Genomic DNA, 22,936 nt, shown 5'->3' with positions numbered 1-22,936 from the left:
CTAGGATCCAGTAGGGTGTGATAGAAAAAAAAAGCAATATGGGGTTTGCAACATCACTATGGAAGCCCTGCCTTTTTGCATATGAATTTCATTATCTGCCATCTTGCCTTTCTTGGATGTCCCTACAGAGTTCTCCATATCAATAGTTTATGACGACATTATTTTAGAAATTAGAAATATTTAAATTTCTAACTTAGAAATAAGAAAATTCACAGTGTCACAAGGCTGAGTTTATATTCCACACTTAAAGATATTGCAATCAAATATTAGTTTTGTAGTAGTTAAGGCATCAGGCTAGATATCAAGAGACATTGAGTTCTATTTTCAATTTAGGAATAAAGATAACTGTGAATTTGGAATGCTTATTCTCTCTTTCCTCTTAGCCTAAGGAAGCAAAGCAATGGCAAACCTGTTCTGAAAATTTTGCCAAAAAAACTACAAGGACTCACCAGGCAGTTGTCTAGACTTTAGAGTCAAGACTAGCCTGAAGAATACACATATACAGATCTACACATATCAAGGTCATTTTTCTCATTTGTTTGATGGCCAGTTCATATATTCCAAATTCCCAATATTTTTTATGGCAGATTCCAAGGAAAGGAATGGTGAAGGATTAAATAAGGGGCCATTTACACAAATATATATTTGGTGTATTGCCAGCTTTAAAATGAAGAATGAGTTTTTCGACACAAAATCCAGTCATAAGCCAATGCAGTGATTTTTGAAGGCATATCTGATTCAAAGGAATTACTATTATCTTTTAAAATATTTTAGAATACCACTTTTATGGTATGAGTCAGTCTTAATGTGGCTCATAATAAAATAAAGTGAATCTGTGTCTAAGAAAGCTCAGGTTAAACTGTCAAGGGATAGCCAGAGAGTTGACCAGAATTCATCTCAAGGTTAAACCAAAGATTTGGAAAATATATGAGGAGAACAAGAAGAAGACAACTCGGGAATACATGAGACATTTATTTCAGATGATTTTGAGCTGGATAAAGAAGACCTACTTGAAACTATGACATTTGTTAGTTATCATTTAACTTTGAAAGGGCAATGAAATATTATGCAGAAATATGATTATTTTAGAGACACCAGATGGGAAATAGAAAGTTGAGTGTCCTCAGGGATGATCCTGAAAATCATGAGATTTATTGAGTGGTAGAGAGAAAATGGCAAAGGGAAAAGAACAAAAAACAGTCAAGCAGCAATGTTATCCCTGACAAGAATTGAATGATATTTTAAAGTGTATGTATACTATGACCTCTGGTGACATACACCACTCTTGCTCACAATTTATTGCAGAAAGGTAACCATTGTGATAGGTAATGGTTGGATATTGTGAAAAGAAATTCCTGTCTAATCTGAGTAAGCCTTTCCTCAATCCATTTTGTTTGTGTTTTCAGACTTTCATTCAGCAGTGAGACATCTTAGGAACCTAATGCCAACAGCAGATGCTTGGCTTTGCAGTAGAGAATCCCACATAGTCATCAAGCCCTTCTGCCTTGCCAAACCAATGAAAATGGTACAGAACACATATGTCTCCATGTGGCTAGAAGTTCAGAATCTAAAAGCAGCTGAGCAATTAACATTTAAAAATTGGCTCAAAAGAGACAAGAATTTTATTCTTGGATGTTAGCTCTTAAAAATTGAAAGGGTAATTGGGGTAAAGAACCATCATAGACATAACTATGTATACATGCAGTTCTACTCCATCCTTCCACTGGGTTGAAATAGAATAGTGCTCAAGATAGTTCACAATTGGCTAATAAGAAAACCTCATTTTTTTTTGAATGTTCTGACTTACATTCCATATTTGTTGATGTTTGACAAAAATCATGTCCACACAACATACCTGGAGCACTTCATGTCCATTATATAGGTAGAAAATATAAGAGTGCAGCTAAGTGTCATCCCAAGGGGGATGATTATGACACAGGGTTTTTTATCTATTCTTTCACTGTTTTTATTGTTTTATTTATTGAGTTTTTTTACTTTTGTGAGCTGCCCAGAATTGCTTAAGGTGGGAGGCCATATCAAAATTTTAAATAAATAAATACATGTAAATATAAGCTGCATGAACTTTAAAAGAAGAGATGCAGTCTTCCCCAGAAGTTATTTATGGTACCTGGACATTGGTTTATTTATGCTGTGGTAACAGAAATTAATGTCTGATCAGTAATCTGTGGAAAGTTCCATTTATTTATAAATAGACTTTCAATACAAATCTTATAAGTTGCCTGGATTGCTAAGGGTCCCGTGCATGATCTACAGCAGAGTCATTTTAAAGTACAGTATTAGCAGTTCTACTTATAAATGAAAATGCATTGTAAAACTCAGCTCAAAAAAGATTTGATTGCACCAGCAAATACTATTTCTTCCTATGCAAGGAACAATCTCTATTAATTCCTCAATCGCATTTCAGCTCTGTAACACTTTGGAGTTTAGAAGATTTTTCAGCCCTAAACAGTATTTGAGGTAGAGGGTTGGAGATAAGGTGGAAAATCCCAGTTGTGTAAAAACAAAAGTTTAGAATCCAAACATTATGGAAAATAGATCAACATACTGTAAGTCCTTAATAAAGAATAATGAAATAGCATTATAGATATCCTCAGGAGGAAGTGTTCTGGTTAATGTGAGTGCAAATAAAGTTTTATTAATTTGTTTATATTCTTCTTGAATGAATAAAAATCTGCAGTATGTTTTTCCTTTCTCTCTGAAGCTCAACACTTAATAGGATACAGCAATCCCTCTGCTAGCATCATTCCCACACACCATGACTGATGTATTGATTGCACTATGAAGGGCTCAGCAGAAACAAGCTTGATACTTCAGTCTTCAATCTGGCCACCATGTGAATAACACAAATAGTGATTATGATTTCTAAGCTTTAATAGCTTGCACTGGGATTACAGTTTAGCAATGTTAGCAGGTTGTGTATCTTGTTCCAGAAGCAATTGCTTTCCCTTTCCCTTTATTAAATTATTCTAATTACTTTTAAATGGGCCAGGTATTTTCACTGGAGGGCTCATACACTATTGCTTAAAAGTGTAAGCTTTATATTACATAGTTATAAATGAGTTATTACAGTTAAAAGTGTATTTGGCTTGCCAAATTTAAGCATGCTTTAGTTCCTGTGATTCCAATGAGAGAGCACCACATATATGTTTTGTTCCCTATCAAAATTTACATTTGTCTACTAAATCTACGGATTTTTTTTTGACCTGTACAACTTAAAAATACATGGACATCAACTCCCAGAATTCTACAGTCAGCATGGGTTGAAGAACTCTGGGAGTTTGTAGCCCACACCTCTTAAAGTGGGTGAGTTGAGAAATGCTGTAATAAATCACACTGTTCAATGAGGCTTCCAGATAGGATTACATCAGATTGCAGCTGAAGAGTCTCCAGTCACAGCATTTCAGATGCATGGCAAAATTGGGGCCTGGAAGATAAAATCATTTCTGATTTCTTGGAGAGAAATGGGAAAGGAAAGCAGGAGTGGTCATACTTAAAGGCAAGCACAATTCCTGAGGGATTGGAGAATGCTATGGAAGTTACCAAAAATAATATTTAAGTAATATTTGTCTGTCTAACTAACTATCTAAAATGTATATGGCCGCTCATATACATGACTCTGGGCAGCTAACAGTTAAAATCTTATATTTAGATTCATCAATAGAATTATTTTTTGAAAACTAAAAGACTCCAAGAAGGATAAAAGCCTTATGCTTATGAACAGATTTGGATCAGGTTGCTGATCAGGAAAAAGTTTTCAGTCTTCTCACTAAGAACCACTTAATTAGGCATTTTATATTTCCTGCCTTTACAGCTTATCATCTACTTTTGTCTGTTTTGTAGGACTTAAAGTGATTTTTCTCTGATGACTATGATTGGACCCGGCTGTTTTGAATAACTTTCGTCCGGTCTCCAACCTTCGCTTTCTTGCGAAGGTTGTTGAGAGTGTGGTGGCGCATCAGCTCCCTCTGGTCCTGGATGAAGTGGATTATCTAGACCCGTACCAATCGGGCTTCAGGCCCGGGTACAGCACGGAGACGGCATTGGTCGCGCTGGTGAATGATCTCTGGAGGGCCCGGGACAGGGGATATTCCTCTGTTCTAGTCCTATTAGACCTCTCAGCGGCTTTCGATACCATCGACCATGGTATCCTGCTGCGGCGTCTCAGGGGATTGGGAGTGGGAGGCACGGTTCTTCAGTGGTTCTCCTCCTATCTCCTGGGACGCTCGCAGTCGGTGTTGGCAGGGGGGCAGAGGTCGACCGCGAGGCCTCTCGCTTGTGGAGTTCCTCAGGGGTCGGTCCTCTCGCCTCTCCTGTTCAACATCTACATGAAACCGCTGGGTGAGATCATTCGTGGTTTTGGAGTTGGGTATCATCAGTATGCTGATGATACCCAACTTTTCATTTCGACCCCAAACCACCCCAGTGATGCCCTCGACGTGATGTCCCGGTGCCTGGAGGCGGTCCGGGTCTGGATGGGGAGGAACAGGCTTCGACTCAACCCTGACAAGACTGAGTGGCTGTGCATACCGGCATCTCGGGATATTCAGGATATCCCACCCCTCATTATGGGGGGTGAGTCATTATCTCCTGTAGATAGGGCTCGCAACTTGGGAGTCCTCCTAGATTCACAACTCTCCTTAGAAGACCATATTGTAGCTGTGACTAGGGGGGCCTTCGCCCAGGTTCGCCTGGTGCGCCAGTTGCGGCCCTATCTAGACCGGGATGCCTTACGTACGGTCACTCATGCGCTCGTGACCTCTCGTCTTGATTACTGCAACGCTCTCTACATGGGGCTACCCTTGAAGACCACTCGGAGGCTCCAACTGGTACAGAATGCAGCCGCGAGAGTTGTACTGGGAGTCTCCCGATACTCCCATGTCACACCTTTACTCCACGAGCTGCATTGGTTACCAGTTGTCTTCCAGGTGAGGTTCAAGGTGTTGGTAATGACCTACAAAGCCCTTCATGGCATGGGTCCAGAATACCTTGGGGAGCACCTGCAGCCGGCGTCAACTTCCCTCCGCCCAGTACGCTCCCACAGAGAGGGCCTCCTCAGGGTGCCACCGGTCAAAGAATGCCGACTGGTGGCCCCCAGGGGGAGAGCGTTCTCTGTGGGTGCACCGGATTTATGGAACCATCTTCCGGTTGAGCTCCGGATGGCGCCCGATCTCCGCTCCTTCCGGCGCGATCTTAAAACTTATCTCTTTAAACAAGCTGGCCTGGCCTGATGGGACGGGGTGGGATTTTTATAAATGACTTTAATTTTAAATTTGTATTAATTTATGGGCATTGTTTAATCATGTTTTAATAATTTTAATTTTTGTATCTAGTTTTATGTATTGCCCTGTTCACCGCCCTGAGTCCCTAGGGAGAAGGGCGGTATACAAATTAAATTAATAAATAAATAAAATAAATAAATTAAGATAGATTACAGAAATGAAATCCCCACCACACAGTTACTTCTAATGTAAGATAGTCTTACAAAATGAAATTCTACCATAGTTCTGTAGACACCACAATTCTGTCCAGCCTGGGGACCTGCTCTGGAAACAGCGAAGGACCTGCCCACCACACCTCAGACTGGCCCAGGCTGACCAGGCACTGATCTACAACCTGGTGCCAGCCATCAAAGCCAGAATGCGCTCAGCCTTAGATCCATGGGGCAGCCCGGCCCCACCCCACCCTCTGGGTGTGCACGCAAACAGAGTCTGGCATCCCTGCTGCTGTCTTGCCCCGCAGACGTACTTCACCCAGGACGCCAGCACCGGTCGTCTCCTTTGCGCCCACCCAGGGGGTGGGGCAGAGGTGGCGGGGCAGCTCCTTGCTGATTCCAGGGCTGCCCTGTGGAAAACCTTCATTCCTTTGTTCCTTTCTTCCTCCCTTTTCTCCTTCTCACCCAAAAACAAAAGTGCCTTTAAAATGCTCATATGTTTGTGCCATAATTAGATGAAATTGTCAGCAATAATACTCCACTCTTTAGGGAAGCTCCTCGCCAAATTTCAGGCCAATATTGAGACTATGCAAAGTGTAGTAGGAATACCCACCAGGTTAATAATGCCTCTTCCTGTATATGCTGGAAATGAACTGGCTGAAGCATAAGTAATGATCTTGTTGATGTCTTCCAGACTAGGTTACACAAGTAATGCAGCTCAGATAAAAGACAAGAAGCAAAAGGTTGAATGAAAAGTGCAAGTAACAGTCTTCTTGGCCATCACCAAATAATCCCACAAGCCCCCCAATTTTTGGTTGGAATGTTTTATGGTAAACTACTAATAAATCACTACAGTGCAAAGGTATAGTTTTGACTTCAATATTCTCCCTGCTTCCTATCCTTCTCCCAGGCATTTGACCTAAATGGCAAATGTTGGGGGGTTTAATTGTTATTTTCAGTTCAGCTTTTACTCATAGCATAAAAAGAGTTCTAGAGAATTATAGAGCCTACAGCTATGAACTAGAATGAGTTGGTTGGAATAGACATACTACTATAGGAATCTAACAGAACCTTTCTCTCCTTCCTTTCTTTACATTTCAAACAGTTCCTCCCAGATAGGTCTATGAACTCCCAAAAAATCTAATCTGGAAAAATCTTTCTATTATATTGGCTTGATAAAATATTCTCCAAACCCAATATGTTCTATCCAAAGACCAAGAAAAATTTCCCTTTTTGTTCTTACGAATGCTAATAATAGTCAGAAATTTAAACATAAAAGAAATTACTTTATTGTTTCAAAGAACAGTGTTGAATTACTTTTGTCAGGTTCCAATTCTTGAGATTCTTTTTATGAGAAGAAGAAGAATCCGGTTTCCCCCCCCCCCTGCTAACTTATATTTTAAAAGCTCCTTTTTAAGTAGTTTCCAATTAACAACAATTGCTCCTCAAATTAACTTCACTGGTTATGATACTGCCATTGTATAAAGCTTTTGACCTTTTCCAGGTTTCAGCTTCATCCTCTTTTATTCCTATTTTCTAAATGATTTATCCCAAAAACTATTATAGACAGAATTAGAATGAGACCTTTTGATAGTTTGCCGCAGTGCTTTTTTTGTAAAAGAAAAAGGTGCCGGAACTCACACATGTCATACAACCTGCCTTGCCTACCCTACAAGGTTCCATCCAAAAAAGGTGCCTGAACTCCGTTCTGAGCGTTCTATGAGAAAAAAAGCCCTGGTTTGCCATGAACTTGGAATTAAACCAGAATTTAGCTCCAAATTAGAGGGTTTTGCCGTTCTCTGATTACGAGACTAGCAGTTTTCACTTAGCTGGCATGAGAAGAGCACGTATCTTCTAGGGAGAGGTAAGGAGAGCGTTTGCAAAGAAAACACAGAGACATAGGCATTCAGCAACAGTAAATTGGTATTGATTGCAAGCAAAACATAGCCATTACACTCACACCTCATACAAATCCTCCACCACTAGTTCAACCAAGCTCCATCAGGGGTCATTGACGAATAACAAGACAGAGATTGTGAGCAAAAGAATCTTCCAATGAGCTCAGAGTTTTCAATGAGCTTTATAATTTTCTGTCATTGAACTGAACAGTTCCATGCCTATTTGTGCATTCCTTGAAGCTAATGCAAAGTCCAACAGGTATTAAGCTGTGTAACATTAAAGTGGTGGAAATGTTGTCAGGTAGAAAGTTAATCATTTTCTAATAATAGCTTTTCTTCTTCCATATCACAACGTGGACTTTCCCCCTGTGGGTTTAGCAAAATTGCTGCCCTGCTAGCTTCTATTCAGGTAATACAGACTGATTGTGGCTTATTTTGTAATGCTTGATTCCTGTTTCAGTCAAAATTATGTTGTGTTTCAAACGTTAAAGACGGCAAAATATATTTCAATGGCTTGGGGAAGAAAACTTATATTTGATCATTGCTCCCTTGAGAAGTTGACCCTTTGGGATAATCAAAATTTGAAAATGGTAGGTAAACCTTTTTTCTGGCGTTAACAATAGCAATCAGCTAATCCTTAACCAATTATTTGAAAACTTTGTCATGCAGCAGGAAGAGTTTGGATTGTTTCAAATTGGCAAATGGTAATATATTCAGTTAAAATATATTTTAACTGTTCAATTTGGTTCAGAAATGTTATCGGAAGCTGAACTATTAGCAGTGGAAAGAGTTTGAGGATTTGTATGCAGAGTGTGATGTTTGTGATTTGCTTGCAATCAATAACAATTTATCATTGCTGAATGCCTGTCTCTCTGTATTTTCTTTGCAAAAGTCCTGGTTACCTCTCCCTAGAAAGTAGATGTTCTTCTCATGCTAGCTAAACTAGTTTTTTCTTTAATGCAGAATTAAAAAATAAATTTAAGATTGATGCTAAACAGTTGCAGGAACTCGGTGTTCTGAATTAGAATTTAAAATGAGTTTAATAAACAAAATATTGTTTTCCATGCTTACTGGACATCCCGCAGGCTATTTCAAAGGGCTAGATGGCAACTTCATTATAATGGAAAAGTTTATTAAGAAAAGACATTAACCTAAGCAGTTTGGCATTTTCCATAATTTTCCTGTTTCAGTCAATGTTATTAACTTTGTTGGTACAATAATGGGAAGAGAAAGGTTTACATCTTCAAACTTGAAGTATGTGTTAGATTCCATATTTTGATATATAATTTATCTATCTGTGAAAAACTCTGAATCTGTCAAGCATGGAATATAGTTCAAGGGATTATTTTATTACAAAGAAAAGACTATTAAAGTTGATTCAAAATCAAGGTAGTGGTGTCCGGCATGAGAAACAAGGCCTTTCTGAGCTCTGCCAGTTTCTTTTATTATAGTATGTTACGTTCTGACTTGTGTCTTGTTCCTGAATGGGAGAGAACTAGTGTTATGATGGCCAAATGCTACCTTCATCATTTTTACTAAGGCTTTTGCTCTTTTGTACGTTTCTATTTCCAAGGAGAAGTCTTACACAGCATGCAATGCCCTTTGCTGTATGCAAAAACCAACGTGCATGAAATTTCAAATATGTTTAATGTGGTTAGCAGCTCTGGAAATGAATAGAAATATATAAATGTATTCATGTCAGCAGTTTGGCAACAAATTCTAAATGTAAACAGCTGCATCAAAGGTGAAAGAAATTCACTTTCATGGCATAAACAATAAAAATAGTTGTATGTTCCAGAACTTTATAATCAGTTTATACATAGATGTCATAGTAAGTCTCCTTCTTTCTGTGCAATGATCCGATCATTCCATATTAAGAATCCTCTAAGGATATTAATTAGACAAGTTATTTGTCATCTTATCTAGCTGAAGCAAATGTTATCCAATTTGTTTGAGAAATCTAATTATGTCTAATAAATTCCTTGAATCAGCTAGGGTGAATGTTGTTGTGTTTGTACTTGTCTTTTGGTAAATTTTCTAGTCTCAATCAACATATAATTAGCAGGGTTCCACAATCTCTATAAATAATCCAGAGTTCCTGAATAATAATTACTGTTTAAAGGCATACAAATCACAACCATCAGTGTGAAAAAAATTTGATGCATACCTTGCATTAATAGTTTTACATTAAAAAAACAATTAGCTCCTTACAGATATTAGTGGAGTGGAATGCTTACTAAATGAATGTTCATACTAAATTGCATCTATTCTGACATCACTGAAATGACATCACTATCCCTGCAGCATTTAGACATTAGGCTTGAATATCTACTAGGATAAAACCTAATCCATATAGCCATACATACACCAGTTTCTTCCTAAGCTAGGACTATGTATTATTAGAGAATATCTCTTCTCTCCTTTTTTTCATTGGACTCTCTATACAGAAATGTCTAAAAGGTCAGTGATCCCTGCAGGATATGAGAACTCTGGATTAAAACCTCTAAATAGGTTCATTGACAACAACAGATTCAAAAGTGAACAGCTCCATTTTTAGTGGTGACAGGCTAAAATGGTAAATTATAGCCATTCATGTGAATTAAGTTGGTTCAGTTGATATCTAGCATTTAAAATGTCTAGATGGCTAGGCTTTGGAAAAAAAGTAAATAATTGAAGGATTTTCCCCACACATTTCTCATTTTTTTGTTCCAATTTCCACCTTCCCTCTGTATGTGTGTGTGTGTGTGTGTGAAGACCTGGCTCTTCGAGCTCCCCGGCCCAGGCTGAGAGTTTTTAGTTTTAATTGGGGTTTTATTCTCAGGGATTAAATTTAATTGTTTTTAATTGTTGTATCACTGTTTTAAGTACCCTGTTAACTGCCCTGAGTCCTTTGGGAAAGGGCGGTATATAAATCCAAAAAATAAATAAATAAAATAAATAAATATGCATTGTAATGGCAGTAATCAGAAGGGGTATATTTCCCCAGATGTAACAGCAATAAAATGCTGTTCCTCAGAGCAAAACCTTTACCTCTTCACATGATTTATTAAAGAGAATTATTTTTCTGTTTCATCAAATTTTTATAATTGTAATAGATCAACAGCTCAAACAAGAAAATGCAAGGTGTTTGATAGGTGCAGAAACACAAAATAGTTTCAGTACCTTGGACAGCACTAAATCAGAGTTTCAGGACTATGGCTAGCAATATTGCAAAGTTAGAGCTGAATGCCAGGGCAAGGAAAATTGTAACGTTTGTTCCATTCACTCAGGTATTGTATCAGACTTTTTTCCCCGTTTCAAACATACATATATAAAATAATACAAAATAAAAATAAACAAAAACAAAGCTTTATGCAAGAAAATACAAATAAACAAAAACTGGTAATTATATCTTATATCCTAAATTGTATTTTTTTATTCTGTAAGTCTTTAAAAAGGTAAATTGAACCTTCAGTGTTGACCAATCCTGTTCAAAAAATTTCTCAAAGGGAGACATATAATAATCTGATCCTTTATATCTGGAATTACAGTATTTTTAAAAATCTTTTAGGATTTATTCTTTTTGCTATTGCTACAGCATGAAAAACCCATCCTTCTTCTGATCGTTCATAGTCATAGTTATTGATATAAAATATACAATAATTCCATATAACATACATGTTTTTAAAAAACCAGAGTTTTATCAATAATTCTCCAATGTATTGTATAGTGTTACTCTAAAAATGGTTCTTATTTACAGAAGCATGTAAGGAGGATCACGATCAGAACATATGAGCTAAAGTGCTATCAAATTCCTTACAATAATTATTAGTCCACCCTTTATAAACATTAAAGATATTTTCTATTAGATAGAAAAAAAGACTACAATCTTTTGAAGATTAATTTCAATTTTAAATCAGTATAAACAAAATATTCTCTAAACATGGTTTAAAAGAAGTGGAGTTTTCAGTTCTTGAGTTTCTTTTCCACTCTAGCTGTTTCCAGAAACAAAACTAGTGAGTCCATTCACTCTTTCTTTTTAAATAAATATTGTATGTTACTATCTTTTGAGATCGTATCTTTCATAATTTTCTGTTTTGATGAAGAACTATTGCTAAACCCAAAGGATTTAACCTCAATCCCAACTATAATGGAATCTCTATGCACAGAAACATATTTGTTCACTTTTCTAAAACGTATTCACATCTTCCCTGCTTTATTGCTATTCGTGTGCTTCAGAGCTAACTTTAAATTTCTTGGGACAAAAAGCTGGCATTTTAAATATGTTTGTTTCTTTGTTCATTCATTACATTTATTGGCCACCCATTTTACCACATGGTAACTCTGGGTAGCTTACAATATTAAAAACAAAACAAAACAATATAAATAAATAAAATACTACAAAAATACAGAAATACAAAATACAATGCACAGCCATAGCTAAAAGATGGGGAGAGAAGAAGTAGGATGAGCAAGGGGGAGGTGGGATCTGTTATTCATCTATCAACCATCTGCAATGTGAAGCCTCTCCCTTAGACTCCTAAAAAGTTCAGGAGGGTTGGAGTCAACCTTACTCTGGGGCAAGAAGTTCCAAAGGGCAAGAGAAAATATAAAATATTTGCTTCATAAAATTCCATATGTGATGGTGAAAGATTAGGAGAAATATTCAACTTGACATCTGAATTTCTTGTTCCACTTCTTTTCATCAAGAAGGTGAGTTTCATTATCACAACTGTACTGTACTCTGTAGTTCCAATAAATTTTCAGTCAACATGGTATGCTGGTGGAGTCATGATTCTGTGCCCCCAAATAAATAATTTATTCTCAAATATAAACAATCACCACGGTGTCATTTTCTTGGGAGCCCCTTTCAGAATTAAATTAATTAGTGGGTCAAGAGAAAAAAAATCGAAAGGTCTCATAGTCTGTATAACTAATTTAATCTATGTAACAATTTTGATGCCTACCAACCCCCCCAAGTTAAATAAAATTAATTAAAAACATGAAAAAATTCCAAATCCGGCAGCATCACATCTTTATTGAAGAAAAAGTGTAGGCTTTTCAGATTTCCCCACTCCATCTTAACAGATAACTGGTAAAAACAGCAGTGATATAACCTAATAACAGAAAAATGAATGATTATTTAATGGAATTGTTTTTGTTTTGCTGCATTCTCTGTAATGCATTTGATTGCATTTCTTTCTTTCTGTTGTCCAGATACTACAGTTTTACCTTTTTCACAGTATTTGTTCCTGCCTATGTATTCAGTTACATGTTTGATTTTTCACTATGACTAATTTTATTCTAGACCTTTTATAATACAGTTGCTGGCAAGTAAGCCCAAGGTCCATATTAAGAATAACATGTGTTCTGTGATAAGGTAAAATAAAGGCACTATGGTACATCTTAGAGGAGATACGAGAAAGGCTTCCTACTTGGTCCCAGATAAAGTGAAAGGTAAGTGAGAAGCCCAAAGTAATTATCACATTCTTTTCATCCTGAGCAAAGGGACAATATGGAAAAGAAACTTCTGTCTAGCCCCCGCTTTCTTCTATATGCTGTCTGCCCAGGCAATCAAGAGAATGAGAAAAAGAAATATTACAGGAAATGGGTTGACCTGAGATTACACAATGTAATCTTATGCACAGAGAAACTAATTTCCTAATAATCTTTTTGAGTTCACAGCTTAATTTAGGAGCTTGATTTACCAGATTCATTTTTATTTAAAAGAAAAAGAACCCAACAGTCTTCTTGGAATATCTTTAAGTGTTTTAAGTAAAACTTAAAACTCCATAGTTTTAAGTTTTACTACCAGTATCAAGAATTAAATATAATGCCTTTCTCTTAAAACCTGATGGAGTTTTTACACAGTGGAGTGCCTTTTGTATATTCTATTCAGTGCCCAACAGAATATATATGTATGTATGTATATGTGTATGTACAACTTTTTTTGGTTGCCACAGTTGGGAGGGGGCAATGGGTGCTTTTAAGGTTGGACAAAACAATAAATTGTCCTGTGGGACCCAAGGTCATTGCTGCTGGGGTTTTGGTGGGTTGCACTTTTCATTAGAAAGGCTGCCAATGTAGTTCATCGGGGAATGTGATTAGTTACTGGAGTGGGAAGTTCAACTTTGTAACTTTGGGGAGGGAACTTCAGTCTTAGTTTCACTTGTGATCATGCCAATACTTTGTAGCCAATAAATAAGAGCCTTGGTGGAGCAGTGGGCTAATGCCTCCTTAAGTAACACCAGCTGCCTGCAATTAGTGCAGGTTCGCATCCCACCAGGCTCAAGGTTGACTCAGCCTTCCATCCTTCCGAGGTAGGTAAAATGAGGACCCAGATTGTTGGGGGCAATTAAGCTGACTTTGTAATAATGCCGCTTGGGGTGTGTGTGAAAGCCCTAATAAGCAGGCATATACAAAGGATGAAGGCTACTGCTAAGCTTGTAAGCCGCCCTGAGTCTTCGGAGAAGGGCGGGATATAAATGGAATTAAAAAAAAAAATATGTTCTTTAAGGAAACCCCTTGCCTTGGAGTTCTGTTTTTATTGGTCTCATCTATCGGAACCATGACATATGTATATATACACACAATATATATATAATTTGACATGTTGCTGGAAAAAAGATTTTAATGTCCAATGCATTTTTAAAAGAAAATAAAATCAGTGAGTAAACCAATAGTTGTTATTTCAAAATGTAGTAAAATAACGTAATAAATTATTAGTATTTCATTGTCTGAACATCTTAACCTGAGAGGTGCTTATGCCTGCAAATGGATCGTTACAAAATGTCATGATGAATTATGGCAATTTGAAGAACAAGCTTTTGAAGAAAAAAGGCATAGATAATGAAAAGGGTAAGCAGACATGCAATATTTGAGAGAACAAATATTGTAAGATAAAAAGAATGCTGGTTTTATATCTCAGTTCAAACAAAAAATCACTACTATCATTTAATAATGTTACAATTATTAACATTATGATATATTTCCCCCCCTTTCTTTCTCCTTTTTAGTCTGCATTTATATTGATCCTTGTGCACTGCATATACAAACACTGATACAATTTGTAGCATCCAACTATCAGCTAATGAGGATGAGTGATGGTTTCAGGGGTATCTGTAGGAGAGACAGATTTAAAAAATCAAAATGGTGGCCATGATCACAGAATTGAAGCTCCACCCCTTTTAAATGTGTAGATAGCCCTGAATGCCTTCAATATGTCTTGATTCTCTTTTATATCAACTTTTGGGTGGAGAGAGCCAGGTTCCATCCTGCAATAATGGTATTTTTAAAACCTGCTATTTGTATCTCAAAAGGAACTACTACCAATGTGCATTTGTATTCTTCTGATGGTAACTATCTAGTTTAGGAGATGGAAAATAGAAGGAAAGCTACATTGTCTGAATGACTGATGCTGAAGATAATTTTTTCAGCAAAACTATAACAAGTATGAACTCCAAGTGTATCATTCTGGTTTATTAAAAACAGAGCTCACTGCACAGAAAGTGAATAAATGCATCTTCCTTTCCAGATTGAAAAAATAATGGTTGCAATTTACAGACGTGGCTTGCTCCCTATAAAATTCCCTTTGGTTAGATCTCGGAGGCAAATCCATGCTTATTTGTAGGAAATGTTTGTTCTGTACCTGGGACTGAAAGGACATTTTAGTCCCAACAATCCAGAACAGATGGTGATTCAGGAAAAGGACTTCCTTAGAAGTCACTGATTCTGCTCTCCTGTTATTTGCTTTACATTCATTTAACCCTCATGATTTCTCCATATGGTTTATCTTTTCTTTGTTTCCAACACAAAATGTAATGAAATGCAAACATCAAGATGACTAAATGTTATATACATTTATCAGTGCATGAACTAAACAAAATCATTTTTAAGGAAACACATGTCCAGGACATGAGTAACCTATGCCCTATGTCTAATTTCTAAAGAATTGAAAATGCAAGTCTCTTGACAAGGTATCCTGCATTATTATAGTCTTTCGGGAGAGGGGCAGTATATAAATCCAAATAATAATAATAATAATAATAATAATAATAATAATAATAATAATAATAATAATAATAATAATAATAATAATAATAATGTTGTTATCCAAATTTTTAACAGATTGTCTTTACAGACTGGAGTATAGCAATAACATAAGTGATAACATAAGGACATTGATGTCTCCTATGTCAACAGTTCAGCGTCTAGGTTGATGCTGTCAAGAACAAATCAATCCTTACTTGTCAAGTAAGGCAGTTCCCACAAACTGCTGTCAATGTTTGTGATGATGAAATAGTAGGGATCTTAATCTTGATGAGCTCCTGATGATTGATTGATAGATAAACATATAGACAGATGATAGATAGATAGATAGTTGATAGTTAGATAGATAGATAGATAGATAGATAGATAGATAGATAGATAGATAGATAGATAGATAATAGAAAGATCATAGAGCTTTATAAATTGAAGGACGGAATATAAATTGAATTAAATAAAATAAATAAAATAAATAAAAATAGAGCTGTCTATGGAGATTCTCAGTCATCCAGGTCATAGTAAGATGCTTTTTCATGAGGCAACTGGACTTTCTTGTTTTTCTTTGAAGACATTTCGCTTCTCACCCAAGAAGCTTCTTCAGCCAACATAACATACGTGCACACTTCAAACCCAAGAATACGCTAAGTTGGAAGCTTGTCCACCCCAAGGATAAAATGCCCAGACACAAACTGAACAACATGGTATATAAAGTACAATGCAGTGAGCCATGTGAAGATCTGTACATTGGGGAAACAAAACAACAACTTTATAAATGTATGGCACAACATAGGAGAATAAACCCATCAGGACAAGATTCAGCAGTCCATCTGCATTTAAAAGACAAAGGCCATTCTTTCTAAGACAGAAAAGTCCACATTTTGAACCACTGATTTGAAAGAGGGATCAAAGAGGCCATCTATGTCAGAATTGAATAACCCTCTCTCAACAAAGGGGGAGGGATATGACATCATCTATCTCCAGTCTAAAACACAGTGCTTTCAACAGTTCCAAGAAGGCTCCATACACATTTGCACTACTCAGGTGACCATGAAGACACAGATAAGCCTTGCAAGAAGTATAAATCTTTCCATTCCCCACCATCCAGTCAGAGCTAAAGAAGCTTCTTGGATGAGAAGTGAAGCATTTTAAGAAAAACAAGAAAGTCCAGTTGCTTTGTGAAAAAGCATCTTTAGGATAGATGATAGAGAGTTAAATAGATAGTTGCTTGACAAATAAGGAAACAAACTCATTGCATCAAATATGTAGTGCCAAAGTGAGGCTCCCTCAAAAAAGTAAAAATATGATTTGGGGAACATTTTCTATCCCAGACTGAATTTAAAGATAACTTGGAATAGTAAATCCCCAGATGAAAATGACAGAGCAGGATTAGAATTAGGATTTTCCTGGATCAGGAATTTTTTTTGTATCAATGTGTTAATATTTCCTAAAAAAAAAAGCATTCCAGGGTAGAAAATCAATCAAATTCTCATGATATCATTCAGTGCATTGTATGTGTATGTGTAATGATTATAAAGACACCTAAAACTGGTTAATGACTGAGTGTGGGGAATATTGTCAAAGTTGATTTGAAAAACAGAATAGAAATAATATTGACCCATTTGAATTTCAGAGTTGAGGAAGATCCTGGGTGTACTGCAGACAGCCAAGAAAGCAAAGCAATGGATCATAAAACAAATTAAATCATAGTTTTCACCTGAAGCTCAAATGATCAGGATCAAATTATCATATTTTGGACACATTATGTGAAGACTCAGCTCCCTTGAGAAATTCAGTTTGCTGGGAAAGGTTAAGGAAATGTGAACAAAGTATAACTAGTAACGAGGTGGATGACCTTAATTATATTTGCAATGATGCACCATTGAAAGATAGGAGACAGATTATACTGGAGAAGACTTATCTATGTGGTTGCTAAGAGCACCTAATCAACAATATTCCTAAAGAAACACTCAAAGGATGCATGGACTAACACTAATATGACCTTTAGGGCCAGCATATTGCCAGGACAAGTAATACCCATCAGTCTGTTTACTCAGTAACTGTCATAATGGTATAGAATGGTATGAAATCAATACTTTAATGGCTAACATGTCAGATAGATAAAATTTGAATTTACTTTATGCCTTGATATCTTCTGACTGGCTATTACCACTATCATGTAATATTCAGTTTTGGAAATAGAAATTGGTAAGTTATTAGGCATCCAGGCACAGATAAGATTTAGCACAGAGGCCCCCAACCTTTTAGGGACCAGGAACCGGTTCCATGGAGAGAGGTTTTTCTGCGGACTGGAGGTGGTGTGGTTTCCTGTACTGCCTGCATCCTGCGGATGGAGTTTTGCTTGTTTGCGCGGACCAGTTTCTGGCATGCCACGGAGCAGTCCTGGTCCATGGATCAGAGGTTGGGGACCTCTGACTTAGCACATAGTTAAATTAAGGCAAATGTATTAAATATGTAACATATTAGCATCATTTAATGGGATTACAGAATAAGATGCCAAATTTCTGAGCTTCTGAGATTTCTGTGTCTTGAGAAAACCTTTCTTCTCTGAAATGGCTGTTGAGGGTTTGATTGAACTACATGAACCTTGTATCATTATGCCTTAATAGTTTCATTTTCCCAAAAGACATGACTGATAACTGACAATTCACCATCAATTTTCTGAGGATGAATAGTAACTCAGAATTTTTAGCACTTTTCAAGGCTGAAGATATACAACATTGAAGGTTACACATTCCATTGCAAGCTACTGACCAGATGTAGAAGAGAAATTAGATTTCGGAGCTGATTAAAAAGGTAAAAAAAAATCTCTACATAGTAGCAGCATATTTCCCCAGTAGTCATTGCCTACTTCAGTTCTATCATTTTTCAGAATGCATATGCAGATGTAATTTATTTATTTATTTATTTTAATCCTATTTATATCCCGCCCTTTTCCAAAGACTCAGGGCGGCTTACAATTTAAGCACAAACCAATGTGCTTAGCAATAGCCTTCATTCTATGTATATGCCTGCTTATTAGGGCTTTCGCCCCCCCCCCAAGCGGCATTATTACAAAGTCAGCTTAATTGCCCCCAACAATCTGGGTCCTCATTTTACCTACCTCGGAAGGATGGAAGGCTGAGTCAACCTTGAGCCTGGTGGGATGCGAACCTGCACTAATTGCAGGCAGCTTGTGTTACTTAAGGAGGCATTAGCCCACTGCTCCACCAAGCCACATGCATATAAAAAAAGCCACATGCATATAATACATGCATATAAAAAAATTCACCCTCTCTACGCACGATACAATCACCACCATCATCATTGTGATAGATCAAATTCTTTCTAGCAGAAAACATTGCAATATATTTTCTATGTTAGCGCAAGATGAAGACAATTCACAAATGCAGATGATCTTCTTTTTAATTTGGAAAAGTATTTAATAGTGAAACCCGTGGCAATAACAGAGGTTAATTTTGACTGATCACCCCACTACTGTTTAGACCCACCTCTTTGTTGACCACATGTTGTCTTCTTGGTTTTCTGGTCATTATATAGTAAAGCCCTCAATATTTTAGTTGATTTTTTTTTGCAGGAGATAAAAATAGCAACTAGGCCATCAGTATAAGAATTCTCCTGTGGCTGCTGTTGTTGTTTTCAGAGCCAAAAAGAGGCTGGGAGGAATTGCTTGGTCTTTTTTTTCTGAGAAAAAAAAGTTGCCTATGGCAGAATGGAAACATTTTAAAAATAATTTTGCCTGATCTTTAGCATGTTCTGAAGGCAAGACAGGCAAGCTTTGTTAAGTTTGGGGTTTAATCCACTTTCTGGTGCTGAGTTCAAGGAAATGGGTGCCCCCAGCCCTTGTCTGATTCACTTTAAACAGATTGCTGCTACGTCCCTAGAGAGCAGAGGGTGGATTCTGTGGGGTGATTTCCCTCCCTTCTCAGGCATTTGATAATGAGAAAGAAACAAAGAAAAATAGATGAATGGATTAAAATTAAGGGTACTCACACCAAAACTCATTGTCACACACACATATACATACACATAGAAACCCAAGTAATTTACTTGGACTTCAGTAAGGCATTTGATAAAGTAGACTACAACCTACTACCTGATAAGATAGAAAAATGTGGGTTAGATAGCATCACCACCAGATGGATTCGTAGCTGGCTGACCAGCCGTACTCAGCGTGTGTTCCTCAATGGAACTGCATCTACATGGATGGAAGTATGTAGTGGGGTCCCAGGGCTCTGTTCTGGGCCCAGTGCTCTTCAACATCTTCATCAACAATTTGGACAAGGGGATAAATGGGGAATTCATCAAATTTGCATACAACACCAAGCTGGCAGGAATAGGCAACACTCCAGAAGATAGGCTTAAGATACAGGAGGATCTGGACACTTGAATACTGGGCACTATCTAACAAAATGAAATTCAATGGTGAAAATAGTAAGGTTCCACTTTTAGACAAGAAAAATCAAATGTACAGGTATAGTATAGGTGGTACCTTGCTCAATAGTAGTAACTGTGAGAGGGATCTTGGAGTCCTAGTGGACAATCAATTAAATTTGAGCCAGCCATGTGCTGCAGCTGCCAAAAAAGCCAACATGGTGCTAGGCTGCATTAACAGAGGGATAGAATCAAGATCACGTGAAGTATTAATACCACTTTACAATGCCTCGGTAAGGCCACATTTGGAATACTGCATCCAATTTTGGTCACCCGATGTAAAAAAGATATTGAGACTCTAGAAAGTGTACAGAGAAGAGCAACAAAGATGATTAGGGGACTGGAGGCTAAAACATACAAGGAACGGTTGCTGGAATTGGGTATGTCTAGTTTAATGAAGAGAAGGATGAGGCGGGACATGATAGCAGTGTTCCAATATCTCAGGGGCTGCCACAAAGAAGAGGGAGTCAAGCTATTCTCCAAAGTGCCTGAAGGCAGGACAAGAAGCAACAGATGGAAACTAATCAAGGAGAGAAGCAACCTAGAACTAAGGAGAAATTTCCTGACAGTTAGAACAATTAACCAGTGGAACAACCTGCCTCCAGAAGTTGTGCATGCTCCAACACTGGAAGTTTTTAAGAAGAGACTGGACAGCCATTTATCTGAAATGGTATAGGGTTTCCTGCCTGAGCAGGTGGTTGGACTAGATAACCTCCAAGGTCCCTTCCAACTTTATAACTTTTATTCATTAAACATGAAACTCAGTCAACTGAACACTCAAATTGACTGGCACTAATGGTTGACATGGGTTGCTGCCAGGATCTTAGGTATCAACCAGGTATCTCCTTAAAATGTAAGATGTTCCGAGTAGCGCAGTTTTTTGTAGCTTTGCTGGAGTTATTGCAGGAAGCTGCAATTTCTTGATGTATTTTGCAAAGTTTTTGGACATAGTGCCCAGTGCCCTGATGACAAAGGGTATCACTGTTACATGTTTCATCCATAATCGCGCAATTTCAATGGCCAGGTCATGGTATTTCGTAATTTTTCCCAATTGTTTTTCTTCGACTCTGGCATCTCCTGGTACAGCGATATCAATCAGCTGTACACTTCGGTTCTCTACAACTGTGATATCTGGCGTGTTGTGTTCCAAATGGCGATCTGTCTGTATTCGGAAGTCCCACAAGATCTTCACCCTCTCATTCTCAACAACTTTATTATTGTTATTGTTGTTATTATTATTATTATTATTATTATTATTATCCATTAAAAAAACAAAACCCTGCCTTCACCTCATTGTCTTCAGGCCTAGAAACACTGTACTTTAGGTTTTTTGCAAAACCAACCGACTAAATAAAATCCCTCGATTCTAGAAGTCCAGTTCAGATTAATATTGCATAAATTTATTCAGGGAGGCAATATCTCACAATTATTTGAAGACATATTTCATATAAAAGCCATTAGATAGAAAGACTCCATCTAAAAAAAAGCTGTAATATCGGCAGCACTTAGGTTTTGAATAAAAAATGTGTTTGATGATATAATGTTGCCAGCAATTTATTTATTTATTAAACAAATTTCTATGGCTGTCCAATTCACACATGGTGACTCTGGGTGGCTTACAAAATTAAAAGTTCACATTACAATAATGCATATACCACTCATCCCAATTGCTTATAAAGACAGTAATGGATCAGAAAAAATAATACATACCGTACTGATGCTCTGAACTTCTCTGTTTCCATGCTGGATTGCCTTCTTTGACAAGCTCAAGTCATCTGAGATATTTCCATCAGAAATATGTGATATGCTAGCACAAAACCTAGGGTTAACAATGATTGGAGAAAAATCACTTTGGCACATTTATAGACCTCATCAATTAGCTCACTGAATTCAGGCTTCTAATTAGATTAGAAAGTATTTTTTAAATATGAAATAGTATTTTGAAACTCATGGCAAAATCTTGCACAGAATTAAGCAAGTATCACCATGCCTAATGTGGACTAGAGATCACTATGTGTTCTCCACAGGACAGTACCTCTTATTTTAAAGATATTTTCTGTGCACCTTTAGAAACAAAGTTCTGTATGTAAGCATTTATGAAATGGTGGGGGTCTGAGAGGTTTGATAGATTCACTACCAAAGTGAATACCTAAAGGAGTATTACTTGTGAAAAGAGGAAATTTTAGATTGTTACTGGAGTGCAACTTATGCATAGTTTGTCCAATAAATGTACAGTTTTGAATTTGAAGCATCAAATTGAAACCATAATTGTCCCCAACTATGATGGTATAAAACTGATCATTTAATCAATTGGTCAAAAGATGATATTGGGTCTAGGGTTTTGCCAACTCTATCTATGTATCATTTCTGGCTAAAGAAGTGTAAACCTTGGCTTGACCATTTTTTTATTGTAGAGTGTTAATAGCTGCTTATATTGGGTAGAGAATTAAGTATCTCCCTTGATGTCTATTGCTTCTCCTAGCCATATATTTTTAAAGTGCAAAATTAGATTTTATAGAACAACACAAGGTCTAATAGTGCGAATTTTCTTAACAGTCAGATGTTCTCATGCATTTTATGCCCTTAAGGAATTCGGTTCTTAAGTTTTCCAAAAAATATCGGTTGCACAGAATGTCAGAGCTTATTTCTCAGACCTGTAACTAGAAGAAACCTAACCAAGCAATTCCCAAGTCTATCATTTCTTAGATGCAGGACTTCAGACTATAGTAGACAGCTCAGATCTACATGGAGAACACCAGCCCTGGGGGTGCTTAGTAGCCAAGATCATGATTGAAAGATGCGTGCTATTTGTCTACAATGACCAACTCTTGCATTCTGCATCAGCTGCAGTTTCTGAATTCTTTTCATAAATAGCTCTAGGTAGAGTGCATGCAGGGGGTCTATTATGGTGGTGATAAGGGCATGAGTTACCAAGTAACCTCTCTCCAGAAAGGGCCACAACTGTCATACTAGTTGAAGCTGGGCAAAGGCCCTTCTATCAATGGCCTCACCTGCCTATTTTGCAATAGTTGGGATCCAGGAAGTTGATAGTAAACCCTGATAAAAGTCAAGTAAGATCAGGAAAGCCAGATTCCTCCATCCAGGTACT

The sequence above is a fragment of the Vipera berus genome, assembly GCF_964194415.1.
Source record: "Vipera berus genome assembly, chromosome: 1".
Classification (NCBI taxonomy): domain Eukaryota; kingdom Metazoa; phylum Chordata; class Lepidosauria; order Squamata; family Viperidae; genus Vipera; species Vipera berus.
The sequence above is the reverse complement of the archived record's forward strand: the minus strand, read 5'-3'. Positions refer to the sequence as shown.